The sequence below is a fragment of the Acanthisitta chloris genome, unplaced genomic scaffold (genome assembly GCF_000695815.1).
Source record: "Acanthisitta chloris isolate BGI_N310 unplaced genomic scaffold, ASM69581v1 scaffold15274, whole genome shotgun sequence".
Classification (NCBI taxonomy): domain Eukaryota; kingdom Metazoa; phylum Chordata; class Aves; order Passeriformes; family Acanthisittidae; genus Acanthisitta; species Acanthisitta chloris.
Window position 1 is genome coordinate 10542 of NW_008671086.1, and position 9229 is coordinate 19770.

The following is a 9229-nucleotide window of genomic DNA, read 5'->3' on the forward strand; positions in this document are numbered from 1 at the left end:
ACAAGACACATCAGCAATCACTTGTGACATCTGCTAGGTATGGTATTATTTTTAAGAAAATGAACAAAACCTTTACTTTAGTGGCCTTACTTTTGTTATTGAAGGATCTGGGGGCTCTGTTTAGTTTCCCTGTAATTGTGCAAGAACCAGAGTGTCCTGAAAAGCCATTTTCTTATTGATCAGGCATCTCTGCAATGGCATATTTTAAATAAATTTATTGATTCTCCTGCATATTTGCAACTAGGAAGAGTCTGATGGTGGATTTTTTTCAGATCTTGTTGAATTGAATTGTCAGGATTTGAAAAAAAAAGTTGAAAGAGCTCATTTTAATTTTATGCTGCCGTTAGTTTTTCATTAACATATCATTTGTCGCTTATGTTTTTATCTGTAAAAAATTTATGCAAATTGGCTTCTTTCATAATTCCAAATGACCAAAAACATGCACACCTCTAACACTCTTCCATTAGCCTTTCTTTCAACAGGTTATATTAGACACTGAAGAATGTAATTTGCTTGTGTATCCTTCTAAGCATAAATAATCTAGAAACATGGGTGCTTTGGTTTGACTGCCTTATTGATCTTGTGAGTGATATTGAAAATGACAAGCCAGTTTTAACTGCATGTCACTGAAATTCAGACTGCCTTTTTTAGTGCCTGGAAAGACATACATTCTTACTCCTGTAATGTGTTAAATGTCTGTTAAATTGCTTTTTATTTATATCACTTGTATGACAATGCTGGTTGGTTTTTTCTACAGGCCTTAGAGCAGCATATCCCAAACTTTTCTTGCACTGCATCTTATAAGGTGGGTCATATTTGATCCAGTTTTTTGAGTAGGATTCAGACAACAGCTACAGTAGAGAGAAATATGGAGGTCACAGGTGTCATTTAATATGAATCCTATAGGATGTGTTGGACAGACTTGATAGCAATGAACTCTTCTGTTCTTTAACATCTATGAAGAACCAGGAAATCTGCCACCTTACGACCATCAGCTTGGCACAGATCAGCACTGCAGACCATGAGCTGAGAAATTCTTGGAAATAAGAAACAAACCTCAAAATTACTCTCCCTGTACAGACCATACCTTACTCTGTGAATCTAGATTATTTTTTTATACAGCTCAAGATAAGCATTATCCAGAACTGAAGGTAAGACAGGATAAACAGAAATCTGCCATCAGGAGAAATCTCACCCATATTTTGAAGGCAGTGTTGTTAGCTAGCAGTATTAGTCATCTCTGGACTTCATTTTATTGCTTTTTCTGTTAGCACAGGGGTGATGTGCTACCCACGAGTGTTTAGAAGACCACCCCATGGTCAGAGTTGGAATATGCAGTCTATCACTTGCCAATCTACCTCTGTCATGTATTGTACAATGCCTGTGCCCTTAATTATATTTGCCTGAATGTGTGGACCTTAGAGCAGCCTGACTTTAGACCATGCAGCCCCTGAGGGTGGCAACAGTATTGTATTGATTCATGGCTGACTCTGTTCTCTCCCTGTAAACGTCCTGACTTGTTTGGTGTCTGTCACTTACAGCTTGTGCTCAGTCTGTTGTTCATCTGTGTAAGCCTGGCTGCTTCACAAAGAGATATGAGTAGGAGGACTTTAATTTAGACAGGTGTAGTGAAATCTTTTGGGAGAGATGTGATGGAAAACACTGGGGTTTAATTAGTTTTAATTCTCTTCTAATCCAGTTTTGTGCCATGTTCATCCCTGGGGCTGTCTTATTTGGCTGAAACTAAATTGTATGGTTTGAAATGCAGTTGATTCTTTTGGCTGAAGCAGATTTGCTTCCAACACCTGATTTGGAGCAGCTGAATGTCTTTTTCAGCAAACTATTCAGCAAAGAAAATCATCCCAATACCACCAGTGTTTCTCACAGTCACTACCAATGTGTTTAATCTGCATTCAAGAATTTAAGTAATACCTTTTTTTTTTTCAGGCCCGTTTCTCTCTGCAATTATAGCATTTGATAGCAGGTGGTAAAACAATTCAATACAGCACTGCTCAGTCAGAGATGAGCTGTAACAAAGCAGAAATGCTGTTTTCTTTAGCAGACATCAGAATTCAGGAACACATATTCATTTTGATGGAATGTATGCCCCATAATTTGAATTAACATGTTCAGGTGAAACTGTTGGTTTACTTTAAACCCCATCTGTACTTTGTAAGTAGGCAGTGGAAGGCTTTAACTGCACAGTGCTGTTTGGCTGTGAGACTTTACCATGAAGAGGGAGAAATGATGGAGTCTTTATTACCCTTGAGCAGAGAAAAGCCAGAAGGAGATTAAGAAATCTTACATGAAAAGAGAATAACAAAAGATTAAGCACAGAATCCCTTAGTATTACGTCAACCACCCTCCTGGTATCTGCACTTTAGATACTTGAATGTTTTGCTATTTATACATTTAACTTTCCATGTTGACTTTGCACTCTTCACTGTAGAAGTGATGTAGTCTCTGTTACATTCAGTTCATTGTAGATTACTTAGTGGCTGTTTTATGAGGATGGAACATGACACGGATTGTTTTGAACAAGAATGAATACATTTCTTATCCGTCTGGAACGTCCTCTGCCAGCTTTGTTTGAGAGTCCATAACGTAACTGCAGAGAACATCCTGTATAGCTATTAAGGTTGGTTTTGAGTTTCTTTGTTCAGTTTCTCACACAAGACTGCCTACAGATGCCAAGTGCCTGATCTCTCTGTCAAAAGGCTTTTCTGAGAGCTGGGGCTGTTTTCTGCTGGGGTCTGTAAGACAAGGTCTTTGGTAGGTGGGGGTCAATTTGTTTATTTGTTAAAAATCCTCCTCCTGCATCACTATTTTTAGTGGCTTTCCAGTCAGTTATCCATTACATGGCTGCCTCTGTTTGGCTTAAGCTTCAGCCTGACTTACCCACATCCCTGATGCTGTTTTGTCTTTCCAGGCTTTGCAAGCTGGTTGAGGGATTTCGCTCTGCGGCTGGTGTTTCTTTTGGGATGTGTAGTTCAGTGCCAGGCAGTGTGAGGGCGCAGCAGTCAAGCGAGCACTTTAGGCAGAGTCCTGTTTCTGGAGCTCCTAGTCAGATGCTCCAAACAGGATTGGGGATGTGGGGATTCACACATACAATTTTGGGGGCAGGTTTGATGCCTGAACGTCTTACTGTACTTTAGAATGCCTCCATTTTACTTGTTGAAAGTATTTAGGTATGATTAAGTGTATAATTGTAGATTTAAGAAGCAAGTTCAGAGTACAGCTAATGCAAGACCCTAAACCAGTGCCTGCAAATTTTTTTGCACATATTTCACACAAGTTCAATCTGCCTGATGTTTTAGAGCAGATTGTTAAGACTTTTTTTAAAATGCAAATATAAAGAATCCCTTGATTATTTTCCCACAGGAATAGCTCTAAGCACAATCTCAGATTCATCCTGCTTCCCCCAAAGCTCTGGAACATATATATGTTTTTCCAAAGACAGTGTTGGGTAGAATGGGATTTCGCACATGCTCATAGCAAATTATGTACCAAAATGTTTCCTACATTAAAGCCTTCATCAGTCGCTGTGGAAGAGCTTTGGTTGTATATACTATTGCTCCCTGGGTTTTGGAAGAGAGAGTTTCAAGCAGCATAAGAAGTAGTTACTCCTTAGACTGAACAGGAACTAATTTTTCTCTCAATTTTCCAAATTGATGTTGACTGTTTCATGTTGACTGTTGATCTCAGCATAATGCACAGATAATGTTACTGTCTGATCAAATAACATCTGTCCACCTGTAGTGGACATTAAATCCCCCCTGCGTTACGTGACCAAACTTTTTAACTTTGACACTATGAGTTCTAACATGTATTTTTTCTTCCTGAAATTCAGTATATTGTTGCAGATAGATAATGACACTGTGACAGATGGGTAGCAGTTGACTTGTAAAACACAGCTGTGTTGAGCAATGCTTATTGGTAATTTTGATACACTGAACTGATTCTTCGTACCAAACCAGCTGGTAACTAACATTAGGCTTATATGTATCAGCATATCTTGTTTTGCAAAGCACAGTAGCTTTGAAATATTTAATGTATTTTGTTTGTTATTCATGCTGCAGTCAAGCACTAATTTGTGTCTTTATAGTACAAATTATTAAAGAATTCTGTTTTAAATACAACTTTTCACAGGTGTTTCTTGGCTTTTGTGTTGCACAGGGCTGGCTGATTATCTTAATGCTATTTGGTATGTCTTGGCCAGTGGTGCTTAAGTACAACAGCAGGATTCATGTGTCCTGTATGGATGGGGAAGCAGCCTGCCTGCAGCTACAACAGGCAGAGCCTCCATGGTCATAATGGAGTAGTAATCCTAATCTTTCTACTTTGTGGTGGAGCCCTTTGAGCACTGGACATTGCTCCGAGGTGTAGTGTTGGTTGCAAATAGTGCAGGATCATCTCACCTCCAAAAGCCTTCCCCAGCATGCACCAGTTAGAAGGGAATTCAGGTATGTGATGTGGGTGAGAGAGGAAAAGGCCAGAGTCAGGCAAATGTGCAGTCAGCTCGGAGCATGCAGTTTACCTCACCCTTTTGCTGTTTCTTTCAGTGAAGGAGGAGGATAATCACTGCAGGGCAGAACCTCTCTAGGCAGAAATTGTGGACCACTAGGACCTAACTCAGCAAGTTGCATCACACCACAGCAGCCAGGATCTGGTAGTGATCATCACGTATTTTTCCCACTTCTGGCAGCTGTCCCAGGTCCTCAGTGATACCATTTTCTCCTGCTTATCTCTCTTGAAGCTTCGTCTCTGCAGAGACAACCTTGAATTAACTATTCGAGGGCCAAGCCACAGGGTAGGAAGCCTCAGAGCCAGTGGTGTAAATGGCTGGGGGAACTAGTGCCACTTCCCCTGAGCGATGCTGCACATAGAGGCACATCCGAATTCCACAGGCAGGCACTGCCAAAACTCTGGGCTGGGTGAAATCCAACTTTGCATATTGAGTTTGTGGCTAGCCTAGAACTGAGTAATACTCTGAAATTTCCCTGGGGATAAAGCTGTTGTGATTCTGTCAAGGCCCTCCTCCCAACAACAAAATTCAATTTTGAGCTTGACAATTCCCTTTCAAGACTGCCAGTTTACTTGCAGCTTTATTAATTTCCCATTCCGTCTTCCCCCGTCCCTGATTTCCCCATTGGTTTTCTTTATTCAGTCTGTTCAAAGGCTAAAAGTGAAGCTCTGTATTTGCAACATTTAAGCCCCAGTGGCTTTAACCAGAGATCTGGCTGTTCATGGTGCTGTGTGGAGATGGTTGCTGCCAGTTGGCAGAGATGCTGGCTATCCAGCCTGGATCTTTGTTGTTAAGGTTATGGAGATGGAGGAGATAATGAACTCACTAATGGAGCTGTCAGGGATCTGTCACCTCTGTGGGTCAGTGGGTGACTCATTTTTGCTGTGAAGGTACCTCAAGCAGCACAAGTGATCTTGGCTTTACTCTTAGAGAGATTGTGCACTCAACATACTTATGTTACCTCCTGGCCTTGTGGAAAATGAATCTTGAACTGGCTGGATGTGGGATTGGCGATTTGACACTATCCAGGAGATCTCTGTGTCCTTAGAGTACATCTTTAGGGCCATCTACTCTGTCTCTGCCTCCCCAAACAGCCCTTTCTCCAACACCTAAGACAGGACAAACTTGAGTTACCTGAGGGATAGGTCCAATATCAGCAAGGGGTCCACTGATGGGTCCCCATGGGGACAGGACAGATGGACAACTCCAACATGGTTGTGCTGGCATGGGAGGGAGGGTCAACAGAGGTGGGACAAGGACAAATATCTGGATTCAGCCTCAGTCACCTGAGAGGGGATAATGTGAGCTCAAGGAGAGGTCCCCTGCACCCTGAGCAGGAAGAGAGCTGGGATGATGTCCTTATTTATCTTGTGCATGTGAAGGCCCCTCTGCCAAGACAGAACTAATGTATTGTGGAGCTCTATGATAAAACATCCCAACCTATAAGCAGAAACTTTGCAGACTTACTTTAGATATATTTTGAAATCGCTACAGGTAATTCAGCATCTTGTCTCTTAAATTCCTTACCAAGGTGAGATACCCCCAAGCTGGGTATTGCACCTTGCTCACATGCAAACCCCAGGGGTCTCAGTGCATGACACTTTCCAGCTGCTACAGCAATACAAATACACTGAAAATCATCCAACCTCATTAGTCACTTTTGCTGAGACTGACTTAATAATTAGTATGCAAGAGGCAGACACCAGCTTAATGAAATTAGCAGTAATTAATGGCACTGACAAGAACATAGAGCCAGCACAGGGACCATCCAGAGCTTGGGATGTGCAGCTCCTGTGGTTTGTGTGCCCATGGCACAGCACCCAGCGACACCTTGGGACACCAAGGGCTCTGACACTGATTTCTCATCATTGAGATCAGGTAGGTGAATGCTAATGAACAGCAGCTTACATGATCCCACAGAAGTTGAATTAATTAAGTTTCTCTGCTGATGCAAACTGATGTCAAACCCCTAATATTTATAGGCTGGCCAAGCATCAGAGCTGCAGTGATTTATGTGGATGTCTAACCTTAGCACTGCTTTTTCTTCATAGCTAGTGTGTTGACTCAGTGCCGAAGAGCGGAACAGAGTACATTTGTTAAAATTCTGCAGTATTGTGGAAGCCTGGGGACAAATCGAACTTCTCAGGTAAGAGAAGTGATGAACATAACAGCCAAATCCATTCTGCACCCAGGCAAACCTGTCCAGGCACTTGTGAGTCATTGCCTAGCAGGGTTTTATTGCTTCACAGGGTTTTGTTCATTTGGAGTCCTGTGAGGGTTGGTTTGGTTCGAGTTTTTTATCTTCAATTTGTTTGGGTATTCTCTTTAATCTTCTCATTTTTAACATCCTGCCTTGGCCGGAATGAAAGCAAGATTAAGTGCTAGTTACAAGATGAAAACCAAAAACGAACCTGCAAGCCACAGCGTGAAAGCAGAGCTGGTACAGAAGGGATATTTTTATACGGGTTATCTGAAAAGCAAACAAACTCCAGCTGTTTTCTTGCTGCTGACATTAATTGAAGCAGAAGGGCTGATTAATGCTGTGGACTTGTTTCTGCTGAAAATCTCTCTGCCACATCCCCCTGGATTTGGCAGTTTGCTATCAATTTGCTTTGCAGCTGATGTGCTCATGCACATCCCTCCAGAGTAGTTCTGTCTCTTCAGTAATGCCCAGGACATCTGATACTAAGTTGATTTGTCCATATGCTCACATCACATCATGTTCAGGATGGAGTAAAAGACCTTTTTCCCATACATGATCCATGTTACATTCCAGTCAGACCCCTCCAGTAAGCATCACAGGGTGCATCAGCAGCCACATGTCAGGTTTGTGCAACCATGACAGCAGCAGCCCCAGATCAAATTTGTGATGATCAGACTTTAGGGTAAATCAGTGTTTAAACCTATCATGGATAGAACCCCAAATCAAAATAAAACCATGGCCATTCTTGCCTTATGTATTTTTAACAGTACTAAGCAAAATGCTGGAGGCAAGTACCTCCAGCAAGGGTGGCGATGTGTATCTGGTGGGAAGGCTAGAGATAGGGAAGAACATCCTTTTACGGCCTCTGATTCCAAAATAAACCCTGGTGTTATTCTGCCTAAATTCACACTGTGTCTACTTAGAGAGCTATAGTTTAATAATATATATTTATATACAGTCTGATCGTTTCAGGGATGGCTCCTGCAGCTTGAAGTTAGAAGTCAGCAAATTAGGGAGGGCAGAGGGAGTTACTCATTTAAGCATGACAGTAGTTCAAAGTCTCATACATCGGTCCCAGATAGGAACATTTATCTTTAAGAGCTGTGAATGTATGGTCCATGTCAACGTGATGACTAAAACTCTACTGCACTTGTATTAAAGGCCTTGTTCCTTTCTTTTCTCAGCCTGACTAATGAGAAATAGCCCACCCAGTTCTTCGCAACTGTGATTTCTGCAATTGCTTGCACTGACCCTGTTATGAGGCTGTGGCATTTCTCCTGACAGACCTCAGGTCAACAACATTAATCTGTGGGTATGACTGGAGCAACACCTCTGCAATTAAGGTGCCTGGAGGAAGGGATGATGCTCCATGTCCCTGGCTGAGCTGTTTAACTGATTAACTTGCTCCCCCATAACGATGCTGTGGCAGTGGGAGCTGCATACCCAAAGGCACAGAGGTGTTTGTGCCTGGGGGTTACCCTGTTTCCCCTTGGTAATGGTGGGGATGGGATGAGCCAGTTAGGGCTAACACAATGCTCCACCCCTACAACTGCCATGTCCTAGCACAACACAGCCTTTCCAAGATGATGTTTGAAACCTCTGGTGACAGGGATGCTACAGCCTACCCTGTCTGCCCACTCCAAAGCTAGACATGGAAAGTTTTCCTTAATATTTCAGTTAAATAAAAGCCTTGTCACTCCTTTGAGCTTTTCACCTTGTAAAAAGCTGAATATAAAGGGGATTTTCGTCACTAAACACAATTTTTTTTTTCCTGTCTTCAGAGGTGAAACAAACTTTTGAAACCCTTTCTCCTCTATCTCTTTTTTTGCTTCGATGCCTTCTTTTCAGCAAAGGCATCTAGCAATGAAAAGACATTACACTGGCTGGATGTATCATTAGCCATTAAAATACCATGTGCAAAGATGGAGCAATCTGGATGCTCTGGGATGGATTTATATCCTTGGGCAGTATGATTTTATAGCCTCATACATGGTGATTGGTCTTTTCATGCTATATGAGTACTGCTGAATCTGTTTTTTCTCTTTTTCCCCTTTAAATCATAGGTATGCCCATGTGAGATTAGTGCCATCCTCCTGAGAACCCTTTGAGCAGAATCAGAGGCTCCCAAAGGATGCAACACCCAGGTCAGGCATCCCAAACTCATCAAACTGACCCCATGCAGCAGCAAATCTCTCTTTCCACAGCCCAGACCATCTGAGGTCCACTGAAAGCACCACAGCATGTCATGGAACTGGACTTAGGCTGCAAATGCTCACCCAGGTGAAACAAGAGACTCCACTGAGAATTTAAGGCAAAGCTAATAATTTTTGTCTTTGCTTTTCCTTACCAAATGCACCTGTTTGCTAATTAATACAGCTTTTTTGTCACAATCTGCAAGGAAGTGAGATTACTTGAGTTACTAAAAAACAAGAAGGACCTCAGATTGTAAGGACCTGGCTGCTGTCCCCTATTGCTGGCCTGGATATTAATTATTTTCCTGC